Source organism: Rana temporaria, chromosome 1 (genome assembly GCF_905171775.1).
Source record: "Rana temporaria chromosome 1, aRanTem1.1, whole genome shotgun sequence".
NCBI lineage: Eukaryota > Metazoa > Chordata > Amphibia > Anura > Ranidae > Rana > Rana temporaria.
In genome coordinates, this window is record NC_053489.1 from 424,844,841 (window position 1) to 424,856,911 (window position 12,071).

At 47.1% G+C, this 12,071-nt stretch overlaps 1 protein-coding gene across 1 annotated transcript in view; it reads left to right on the plus strand.

The window, feature by feature from the left end:
- Window positions 1-2,502: 2,502 nt before the first annotated feature.
- FUT10 (fucosyltransferase 10) overlaps window positions 2,503-12,071 on the plus strand; it is a 28,524-nt gene continuing 18,955 nt past the window's right edge. Inside the window, 1 exon segment of the mRNA XM_040325324.1 lies at window positions 2,503-2,684. The gene's annotated coding sequence lies outside the window, so the exon portion shown is untranslated.

The window sequence follows — 12,071 nt, forward strand, 5'->3', positions numbered from 1 at the left end:
TTGGTGATGTTATGTAGTAGTGTTTTATACAATATCACACTATTGGAGTTCTATTGTTTGTTTTTTTTCTGTCTCATCGCTGCTGGACTGTCGGGAAGTTTTGTCCTGGATTTGATCCCCTGTACAGCCCAGGTTACGGCTACCTGCTTGATTTGATCCTTTTGGGATCGCTAATTCCGGTAAGGGTCTGTTATATCAGACAGCTGTGATCCAGTTTTCAATACTCACTGTTGGGACACCTTTATGAAGCTGATTCTTCACTGAATTGTTTCACCATTTTTTAATATTTTGGGAAGACGTACCTACATTCACTATTGGACATTTTTTCTGAATATTTATGCTTTACTGAGACTTAATTTCACTAGCGCAACTCCATCTTTTACCTATGCTATTTTGTTTTGTATAAACATTTTGAGTTTGCAGCTTTCTTTTCTGTACTAGATAAGCGCACTGTTTTTCCACTTTATTATTGATCATCTCTATGCTTCCCAGGCAGCGCCGGCCGATTCGCTCTCCGGGCCCCCAATGTCACGGGAGAGCCTGGGGAAGCACCGGATGGCGGCGGGAGTGGGGGGACGTCCCCTCCTGCCGCCTTTAAGAACCATCAAGCGGCGGAACTGCTGCTTTAGGCCCCTTTCAGACGGATGGCAGTTTTGCCGCAATTAAAAGCATGTGCTTTTTTAGTGAAATTCAAGGCTCTGGGCACTGCGATTAGCTGCATTTGTATATTGCGATTACATGCGGTTACATGCGGCCGCGTTTAGCTGCAGTAGTCATTTCCATAGCAACCCTTTTTATTTTTTTGGATTATGATGTGCTTCCTGTTGTTATTTTTTTTTTCTCACGCTGCTATCCGCAGGTGACACAAAAGACTGCGATTACCTGCGGTTAAGTGCATATTGCTGCGCTAAATCGCACCTGGACGCATTCAATTCTATTTTTTCTATTCACATTAAACCGCATGTAACGAAATCGCAGCTAAATGTTGTGTGTGAATGGGGCCATAGGAAAGCATTGTGTGCTTTTAGCTGCGGTAGAAAACTAGAAAATCCGCAGCTAAAAGCACCATTATATCCGTCCGTGTGAAAGGGACCGTAATCATTCTTATTGTGCACAAAATCGACGGCTGAAGACGGTGATATCTGAATAATTACTGTAGCTGCAGGTCGAGGACGTTAAATAACGGCCTTCGATTGTTAAGTGGTTAATGGGATAATATTGAAACTGCTTTGCTGTGATACTGATGTAGTTATGACAAACGTGCCAAACGTATTTTAAAAGACATTTGTTTTGTACGATCTGAAAATCGTGAATCAACGCTCACCAAACTTCCACTAACATGAAATTAGCAGAAGGGGCCCAAAGGGTGGTGCTTGAGAAATGAACTCCTTCTTTACACTCTCATAGTGCGTCACTACGTTCGTGTTTGTCAAACCGATGAACCTGACTGATGGTCCGTCGCGCCTACACACCATTGGTTAAAAAAACGATTGTGTCAGAAGGCGGTGACGTAAAACACAACGACGTGCTGAAAAAAACGTTTAATGCTTCCAAGCATGCGTCGACTTGATTCTGAGCATGCACGGGTTTTTAACCGATGCTTTTGCATACCAACGATCGGATTTGACCTATCGATTAGGCGTCCATCGGTTCAAGCAAGTTCTCATTTTTTTGACCGAAGGTTAAATAACCTATGGGGCCCACACACGATCGGTTTGGACTGATGAAAACGGTCCTTCAGACCGTTCTCCTCTGCCGATCCTATCGTGTGAACGCGGCCTTAGTCTCCGATCCCCCGACAAAAATGACCGGTAACCCTTGCATTGCGGGCGCAGTCCCACTGTCAAGGACATTTTCTTTGCCTGGAGTTGAGCTTTGCAAAAAAAGAAAACTCTTATTTAGTTTTAGTTTGTTTTAGGTTTTAGTTTGTTTTAGGTAAGCTACTAAAGACACAAACAATAATATACACCTTTATTGTATCACCACGAACATCGTAGAACATAGTAGACTATAGATTATGCTTTTGTTTTTTGTGTTTTTGGTAGTGAGTCATGGCAATGGCAAGAAAAATACGACTTTTTTTTTTTTTTTTTACTATTTTTTCCAATAAAATACAAACAAAAAACAAACAAACAAAACATTATCTATTAACATTTACCCCCAGAAGAAAGCCCAATTTATCCTGAAAAAAAAAAGAAGATATTATAATTTATATGGACAAGTAATTATAGTTTTACTAATACACGACAACGTTGCAAAACTGCATTTGGCCATTTGTTTTACCTTCAGGCATTCAGGGGTTAAAACAAGGGAAAACTAAAGAATCTTTGTACTGTTCCTTAAAGACAGAACGCATATTTGCTGAGGCATTGTGAAAAATATGGCGTTGACATCCTTATGAATAGAAACCCTGCTGGATAAACTCCACTCATTGAATTCCTGAGCTTAGAGAGGCAGCTGCAGGGAATCTAGGCCAGGATTTCTTGTGTGTCTGCCTCCCCACCTCCAGCTGCTTTCATGAGGCAAGACATGAGCTGGATCCATTGTGAATGACTGGAGCTGTGCTAGCAGCAGCCTTTATTAGTCCCTCACCCAGGACAGACAATAATCCAGTCCCAGTTTCTAACAAGCTGACTAGTGTGCTGAACCATAGGGAATGTAAACACTGCGGGAAAGCCTGGTTGGTAAGGGAGGCATCATGTCTGAGATTGTCACTCCATCACTGTGTCATTTTCTCTTCTTTGTGTTTCCTATTAGCTAGTAACTGATTGCTCCTCTATGCTTTCACATTTTCCTTTATGTTTTCATAGGATGTTTTATAGGATTATGTGAGTCCCTAATGTATACCTTGGTGTAAAATCAATGACACTTTAGCATTGTTTTCCAAGGCTGCATTCACACTATAACACGGCGTATTTTGCCGCGATTTGTAAACTTTTTTTTTTTTACAAAACATTTACATTGATGTCTATGCCGAACGCCGAAAGCCACCTGAAAAAAAGGGTCCGGGACTTGTTTTCAGGCGGCAGGCGTACGGCTTTTGGCGTGAGATGTGAACCATCTCATAGACATCAATGTAAATTCGTCCCTCCAGCGGCACGAGCGTCGGGCGTAAATACGCCTAGGTGTGAATGCAGCCTAAGAAATATAATCATTGTTATTATGTATAATAAAAGCTTATAGGTTGTTCAATTTGACAGGCTGCTTTCTGTCTTGCATGCTGTGTTTACAGTCTTGCACGCTACAGAAATCCATGTCTACTCTTTTTAGGCAGTGAAAGAAGGGGGCATATAAAATCAGAGCCTTCCTGTCCTGACGTCCAAAGCCATGATGTTCATTTGATGGATTGCTAACCTGCTGCAGTGGGCAGATTTATCTGATTGTTTGTAGCGCCTGGTTACTTCAAAGTACCGGTGCTAGTTCAATTTAGAGGTGGATCAGAGTGTTAACTGACTCTGATCCAGTTAATGTGTTCAAAACTGGGTCTCTGTCTCAGCTTGGCTGTGCTGTGGGCTCATTCTGTTGCTTCTGGGGTGCTGTTCCCACCCCAGGACGATGGGTGGCAACAGTGGAGTCGAGGTTTGGGTGCTCTTCCCTAGCAGCCAGTGAGGAGGGAGTTACCTTGTTGTGCATGCTGGGGGAGGGTATTTATGGGACAGAAGCCATTGGTCTGGGTTCTTCTTCGGAGTGCGGCACCCACCTTTAGGGTGGCTGCATCGTGGCGCCCCGGCGTTATGGCCTTCCAGGCCGGGGTGTGCACGCCACATGGTGTTCCTGGTTCTGGTACCACGTTGGTCTGGAACATTTAAGCTGTGGCAGGGAGCCCAGTAGTCGACTGGGTTCCCAATCTAGAAGATCCCAAGCGGGATAGCTGTTCAGTGGGGAGTCTATCTGAGGAGAGCCAATGAGAGGCTGGTGCTCCAATAGGGTCTCGACGAACCACCGGGGATCAAGGTAGCTGGACACTGAGAGGCTGGTCACCTCTCGGTCGGTACCTGAAACTGTCTGAAGGAGATCCAGACACACTTCTATCAAGGGGGATCATCTCTGTAATCGCAAGCACGAGGAGGGCCTGTGGCTAAGGATGAGCTCTGGCGTGTTCACATAGTACACGTGCAGAGCCCGCCAGGAAGTGTGCATGGCGCTGTGCTAATCACAGCCAAGGAGACATTTCCAGATCTCTGCAGCTGAGCATCGGGACAATGTCTCCCTACCTGTGATTAGCACAGCGCCATGCACACTTCCTGGCGGGCTCTGCACGTGTACTATGCGAACACGCCAGAGCTCATCCTTACCTGTGGCAGAGTTTTTTCCCCAAGTTCATCCCAGGAGAGTGTGGCAGAGACTTTTCCTTAAAGGTTCAAGTTCATTTCAGGAGAGTCTGTGGCAGAGACTTTTCCCTTTAAGTTCGAGTGATACTCTGGCTGCCAGGTCGGTGAGTGAGGCCTGTCCAGGTACACTAAGTCCACTCAGGCAGGAGTGGCGCAGGAAGTGTTACATGAGGGAGCAAGACTGTTTCCCTATTGCTACGCCTGAATCTGCTGTTCTCCTTCTCCTTTCAACTCTACCTTTCACCACAAGTTTACTGTTTTTACCCGGCTGGGTAATAAAGAGCACAGAAAAGACACCTGTCGTGTAACATTCAATTTACTGCTATATGCACCATACACCCTTAGACGGCGGAGTAGCCATGAGGTAACATGCCACCCAAAAACAACCAGCAGCTCCTTCGGGGGTAGTGCTACACGTTCATTACAGGCGGTCCCCTAGTTACAAACGACTCCTACTTACAAATCGAGGGTGACAACAGGAAGTGAGAGGAAATCTACCCCTGTAAGAGTTATTATAGGAAAAAGGTGTCTCCCCTGAAGCTTTATCACCCATCCTTGTTTCCTTGTTGTACTCTGCACTGTATTATATATACTACACTGACGGCACTATATATTTCCCTCTGTATTAAATATACATCACTGACTGCACTATATGCTCTGCAATGTATATATATATATATATATACTGTATACTACACTGATGGCACTATATACTCTATACACTGTTGCACTATATATTCTATACACTGTATTATATATATACATATATACTGTGTGTGTGTGTGTATATATATATATATATACTGTGTGTGTATATATATATATATATATATATATATATATATATATATATATATATATATATATATATATAATTACACTGACTACAATATATACTCAAAACTATATTATATATACTACACTGACTGCACTATATACTCTGCACTGTATTATACATACTACACTGACTACAATATATACTCTAAACTGTATTATATATTTATACTACACTGACTGCACTATATACATATATACTGTAGCCTAGAGTTCCTCTCCCTTCCTTAGTGGTCACAGGACAGGAAGTGAGGGGAAATCTCTTGAAGGCCTATGGTACATTATTGATCGTTTAACGGATGCCCATTCGCTGGCAGACAGGGTCAATTTGGGGAAATAAAAATGTATGACAAAACATTCATCTGTTTTTATGGCGGTGCTCCGTAGCTATCCTGGACAGCGAGGCATTACTTATTTTACTGGCTTTACTTGTGAATCAGGCCTCGTACACACGGACGGACTGTCAGATGAAAACGGTCCGCCGGACCGTTTTCATCGGACATGTCCGCTCGGAGATTTCTGTCTGATGGTTGTACACACCATCAAACAGAAATCCGCGCAGACACGATACACGGTGACGTGGCTGCGCCGTCGCCGCGACGATGACGCAGCAACGTGCGTGGCCCTGGAAGTTCAATGCTTCCACGCATGCACCGAATCACTTCAACGCATGCGAGGGCTTTCGGCCGAGCGGACATGTCCGGTGAGTCTGTACAGACGACCGAACATGTCCGACGGACAGGCTTCCAGCGGACATGTTTCTTAGCATGCTAAGAAACATTTGTCCGCTGGAAACCTGTACGATCCGCCGGAAAATTGTCCGGTCGGACCTACAGACGACCGAACATGTCCGCTGAAACTGGTCTGCGGACCAGTTTCAGCAGACATGTTCGGTCGTGTGTACAGGGCCTTAGTTTCTCTTCTTTTCAGTCAGTTGGAGAAACAGTTTTTTCTTCCCTCTGTAGTGTCGGTGGTGACTTGCCAGCAACAGGATCACTAATGGGGACAAATAAAAATCCACAAAAAGCACTCATTTGTTTCTACTGCATTGGTCTCTTGCTATCAGCAGCCACAGAAACAGGATTGTTTCCCCCCCCTCGCCTTAGTGGTCCTGTCATAAGGAAGTAAACGATAGGATGACATGAGTGCAATGGGGCTAGAGCAGTAAGCAGATTGCTCTTTAGAGAGCATTTGATCAGGCAGTGAGGAGGTGTTGTATTGCCTCCTCACCTCTTCTTCTTTTTTTCTTCTTTTTTTATCAGGACTACTGCACTGCAACCACATGGTGCATATTTGCAGTGTGGCACTATTTACTTGAATGGGTTCCTTTCAGTGGGTGGTAGTGCCCCCCCAATGTGCCCGCCCATTGTTACGGGCAATTCCTGTTGCGGCATATGTACCCCCCCTGGCCTCTGCCTTCCAAGTTGAAGGAGGAGTGATTGAAGGGTGATAGAACAACGTATCAATAGAAAAATGCAGATCAATTGTCAGGGTTTTACCTCCCCTCCAAGCATAAACGATCCTTAAAGGGTCACTAAAGGAAAAAAAAAATCTGCTGAAATTACTGTTTACAGGGTATAGAGACATAATAGTTAACTGATTCCTTTTAAAAATGATTAATAATAGATAAAAAACAATCATATAATGTGCCTGCAGTTTAGTTTCGTTTTTGCTGTTGTTTCCTGGTTCTCTGATGTACAGAGCCAGAGAGCCAATGGAGGGCAGTGATGGTTTGTAAAACGAAACTGGATTGGTGCTGAGGGGTTTTAGACAGACAGTAATCACACCTCTTTGATTAGTGACCACAGTGAGAAATCTCCCAGTACTGTGGTTATCAGGAAACAGACAACCATGGAGTGTCCAGAACAGAGAGGAATTACAGCAACATCAAAGCAAAAACGAACAATGGGGACATGAAACCAGGACTGCAGTAAGGTAAAGGAAGCTATTTAGCTAAAAAAAAAATTCCTTTAGTGACCCTTTAAACCTCATACACACGATCAGACTTACAACTGACTTTTCTGTGGATTTTGCTTCTGAAGGGCGTTGTCCGTGAACTTGGTATGCATACACGCGGTAGGACTTTCTCACCTCGTCTTTTAGGACAGCACCTGGAGAGAGCGCAGCTCCACCCACTTCCCAGGAAACACTGCAGTCAATGCTATAACTTCCGCCCCCTTCCACCATGGCCTCAGTTGTAGTGTTTCCTCCGGCCATGGTGGAAGCGCTGCAGGGAACCAGGGGTGTGCTGTTCTCTCCCCAGGCGGGGAAGGTGGTTTTTGTTTGAGCATACCGGTGTTTTAGGTTTTAGGAGGTGATCCTCTAGGAGGCTGACTCGACTTCTCCCCTGACGCGCGGGTGAAGGTCGGGTACTTCTCCTCTTCGGTCCGGCGAGGACAGAGGCTGCTGGAGGTCCCGCTCCCTTAGTCCGGGCATCGTAGCTTGCGGGGGGGGCGGTCAGGTGCCGTTCTTCCGGCATACGAGGCTCCGGAGCGGAGGGCGTAGTGATGTCCTTTCCGGGTGGAGGCGGGACTTCCGGCGGCGCGTGGCGGCTTCCGGTTCCGGCCGCCTGGAACGCAGGAGGAGGAGTGAGCCTCGGCGGTGCTATTTCCGGGTCTCGCAGCGGCGAGAGGAACCCGGGAAATTTAAAAAGCTGTCGCACGCCCGCAGCGTTCTGGGACCATGGAGCCAGAAGACGCAGCGGAGGTGGCGGGAGCAGGAGCCACAAGCACCAGCCCGGCCCAGGTAGGAGACCCAGCGGTGGTCAATGTACCTGGGTGTTGTTATGTCCCTCTTTTCTGCCCCTTCGGGGGAGGGGAGCCTGCCTCACTCACCCTAGTCACTTCTGTGGGTGTGTGTAGTTTTCTGGTACAGCGGTGATGGGTTCTGGTTTTTTATTTGTTCACTAGCTGTGTGCACTTGGTGATTTGCTGGTCTGGCACACAAAGGTTAAACATAGCGTTGTTGTCCTTTGTGTCGTTTCAGAAAGTTAAAGAAAAACTTAAAGTGGTAGAACCTCCTCCTTCCAAGAAGCGGTGTGCTACTTGTAAAGCTTCCCTTAAAGGGAACTGGACCAAACCTTTATGCAAAACTTGTATTGCGGAGATTGTCAGGGGGGAAGCCTCTACTAGTTCGGCCTCTGAGCAGCCCACCGTCAAGGGAACGGGGGAGTTGCTCTCTTCATTCAGGGAGTAGTTGCACCAGACTTTCCAGTCTTTTCGCTCCATCCTGGACAAGGGTCCGACTAAGGGATCTAAGGCCAGGGCCAGTACCCCCTCCACATCTAGAAGGTTAGACAGTGAGTCCGAGGAGGAGGAACCTGAAAATGTTGTTTCAGGATCAGAGGCGGAGGATGAAGAAGAAAGGGATACTTCTTCCTCACGCTATAAACTGTCCTTAGAGGAGGTTGATGACCTATTAAGGACAATTCATTCTACCCTAAACATTAAGGAAGATGCGACTCAGCTGTCCTTGCATGACAGGATGTACCAGGGTTTGGATGAGGTAAAACATCGTACCTTCCCGGTACATAAAGTATTGTCCGAAACAATTAAGAGAGAATGGAAGGACCCGGAGAAGGCACCCTTCTTTTCTAAATCTCTGAAAAGGAGATTTCCTTTCGATGAGGATCCAACGCAGGCCTGGAATAAAAGGCCTAAGCTGGATGCAGCATTCTCAAAAGTTTCTCGCAATACGGACCTAGCTTTTGAGGATACAGGTGCCCTTAAGGATCCCCTGGATAAGAGAGCAGATAGCCTGCTCAAAAAAGCCTGGGATACCTCCTTGATTAATCTCAAGCCAGCTATGGCATCCACTGTGGTGGCCAGAAACCTTGAACATTGGCTGGATCAGCTTAAGGGTCACATCGAGGCTGGTACCTCTCGTAGAGAGCTTTTGGAGTCCTTTCCAGTCCTTATGAAAGCGGTAGGCTATATAGCGGATGCTTCTGCTGAATCCGTGAAGCTCTCCGCCAGATCCTCGGCGTTGATAAATTCAACCAGAAGGGCCTTATGGGTTAAGACCTGGCAGGGGGACACAGCCTCTAAGCTGAAACTGTGTGGTTTACCGTTTGAAGGAGACTTGGTGTTTGGCACAGGGCTAGACACCGTCCTGGATAGGACGGCGGATAGAAAGAAGGCTCTTCCTTTAAAAAAGGTAGATTCGGGGCCCAAGAAAAATTTTCATCCTTTTTTCCAAACCAAGGGTCCTAAGGAGGCGCAAAGAGGCCAGGGTGGTAGACCCTGGCGGTCCCAGAGGGGCCGCGGGAAGCCTGGGGTGTTATTTCGCTCCCCCAGCCAGCCCGCTAAGCCCCAGTGACGGTCTCCCAGCTGTGGGAGGTCGGCTCCAAGCCTTCCTTCCACAGTGGGTAGAGGCGACGTCCAGTCCGTATGTCCTCAAACTGATTGCAGAGGGATACGCACTGGAGTTCTCGGGAAAACCACCGTCGCGGTTTTATGTGACCCAATTGCCCAGGGAGCAAGAGAAGTCTCGGGCTATGCTGGCATTAGTGGAGGATTTTCTCCAACAGAGGGTGATTACGCCAGTACCCCAGAGAGAACAGGGGGAGGGCTGTTATTCCCATATTTTTCTAGTAAGGAAGCCGTCGGGCAAATTCAGGTTAATTTTAAACCTAAAAGTCCTGAATCTAGCTATCCGGTACAAGAGATTCCGCATGGATTCTATATACTCGGTGAGAAAGCTTCTTCCCTTGGGGTGCTTTCTAGCATCAATAGATTTAAGGGATGCATATTTGCATGTCCCGATCAGGACTTCCTCCCAGCGCTATCTGCGTCTAGCCATCAGAACAGAGAGCGGAGTGAGACATTTTCAATTCAGAGCCCTCCCATTCGGCCTTTCCTCCTCTCCCAGAGTCTTTTCAAAGGTGGTGGCAGAGGCCTTAGCACCCCTAAGGCTCAGGGGGATTTCTATAATTCCATACTTGGACGACCTCCTGGTGTTCGCCAAGTCGGAGGAGCAGCTTCTCCTGGACCTGAGGAGGACCCAGGCTCATTTGGAAGGGCTCGGTTGGATCCTGAACCAAGAAAAATCAAATCTAGTGCCCTCCCAGAGGATAGTCTTTCTAGGATACGCTATAGACTCTGTTCAGGGGAAGATCTTTCTACCAGAAGAAAAGATAGAGAAAGTTCAGGCTGCGGTGAAGACAATTCAGACGAATGTGCCGATTTCTGTGCGCTCAGCCATGTCCACAATGGGCTTACTCACGGCCGCCATTCCGGCGGTGCAGTGGGCTCGTCTCCATTCAAGGGACCTACAACAGGTGATCCTTCAGAATTGGACCCATGGGGAATCCCTAGAGAAGAGATTCAGAGTTCCGTCTTCAGTGAAGAGGAAACTTTGGTGGTGGAGAGGCCAGGCAAATCTGCGCCTAGGTCTGTCTTGGTCCTTCCCCACTACAAGGGTCCTAACTACGGACGCGAGTTCGTGGGGATGGGGTGCTCACCTGAACGGGCAGCTGGCACAGGGATCTTGGACGAGGGAAGAGTCCAGAAGGTCCTCCAATTGGAGGGAACTCAGGGCCATTTGGTTAGGGCTAAGGGCCTTCCAGGAGCTGATTCTGGACCAACATGTCCAGATTCTGTCAGACAACGCCACAGCGGTGGCGTATGTTTCCAGACAGGGGGGCACGAGAAGCAAGGTACTCCTCAATCTGGCCTTACAGACTCTGTCCTGGGCAGAGGTGAACTTGCCTTCCCTATCGGCAGTACACCTAAAAGGCAGCCTAAACCTGCTGGCAGACTTTTTAAGTCGGACGAGGGTTCTGGAATCGGAATGGTGTTTATGCCCGGAGGTCTTCCAAGAGCTAATAAACAGGTGGGGAACCCCTCAGATAGACCTGTTCGCGGCCCAGTCCAATGCCAAGGTTCCGGCTTATTTTTCTCTAAACAGAATGGACCAGGCAGAGGGTCTAGATGCGTTAGTTCAACGCTGGCCCTTCCGCCTGTGCTATGCCTTCCCCCCAGTTCAGATCATTCCCTTAGTGTTACGGAAGCTTCAGGAGGAGAAGACTACTCTGATCCTGATAGCCCCGTACTGGCCCAAGAGGCCTTGGTTTTCGAGTCTGTTGGAACTGACAGTAGAAGATCCCTGGGTTCTGCCAGTCAGAAGAGATTTACTTTTTCAGGGCCCTCTACTTCATCCAGACGTGAGTCGGTTAAGACTCACGGCCTGGTTACTGAAGAGCTAATTCTTAGCAGGAAGGGTTTGTCCAAACGTTTGGTAGATACGCTACTTAGTAGCAGGAAAGAGGTCACAAGGGCCATCTATTTCAAGACTTGGAAGGTTTTCAATTCTTGGTGTGAAGGTAAAAATTATTCTCCTTTGAATACTTGTTCCGTCTTGGAGTTTTTACAAGACGGTATGGATAAGGGTCTGGCAGCCAGCAACTTGAAGGCGCAGGTGGCGGCTTTGTCAGTGTTTCTAGAGAGACGTTTATCTCTAGAGCCCTACGTCATCAGATTTTTTAAGGCCTTAGCCAGGGCTAGGCCTTCCCCATTTAAATTTTTCCCCAAGTGGGATTTATCAGTGGTCCTGGGGGGTTTGACTAAAAAGCCCTTCGAACCACTGGTAGACGCCTCTATAAAGTTTCTGACTTTAAAATTGGTGCTTTTGGTAGCGGTCACCTCAGCGAGGAGGGTTAGCGAGCTTCAGGCGCTTTCCGTTTTGGAGCCTTTTTTGTCAATCTTCCCTGATAGGGTAGTATTAAGAACTGATCCGAGTTTTCTTCCGAAGGTAGTGTCAGTATTTCATAGGACGCAGGAAATAGTGTTACCTACCTTTTGTCCAACTCCTTCTTGTCAGAAGGAGAGGGAATTCCATTCCTTAGATGTCAGGAGATGCATTAGACGCTATCTAGAGGTCTCTAGCGAGTTCAGAAAGGCGAATTCG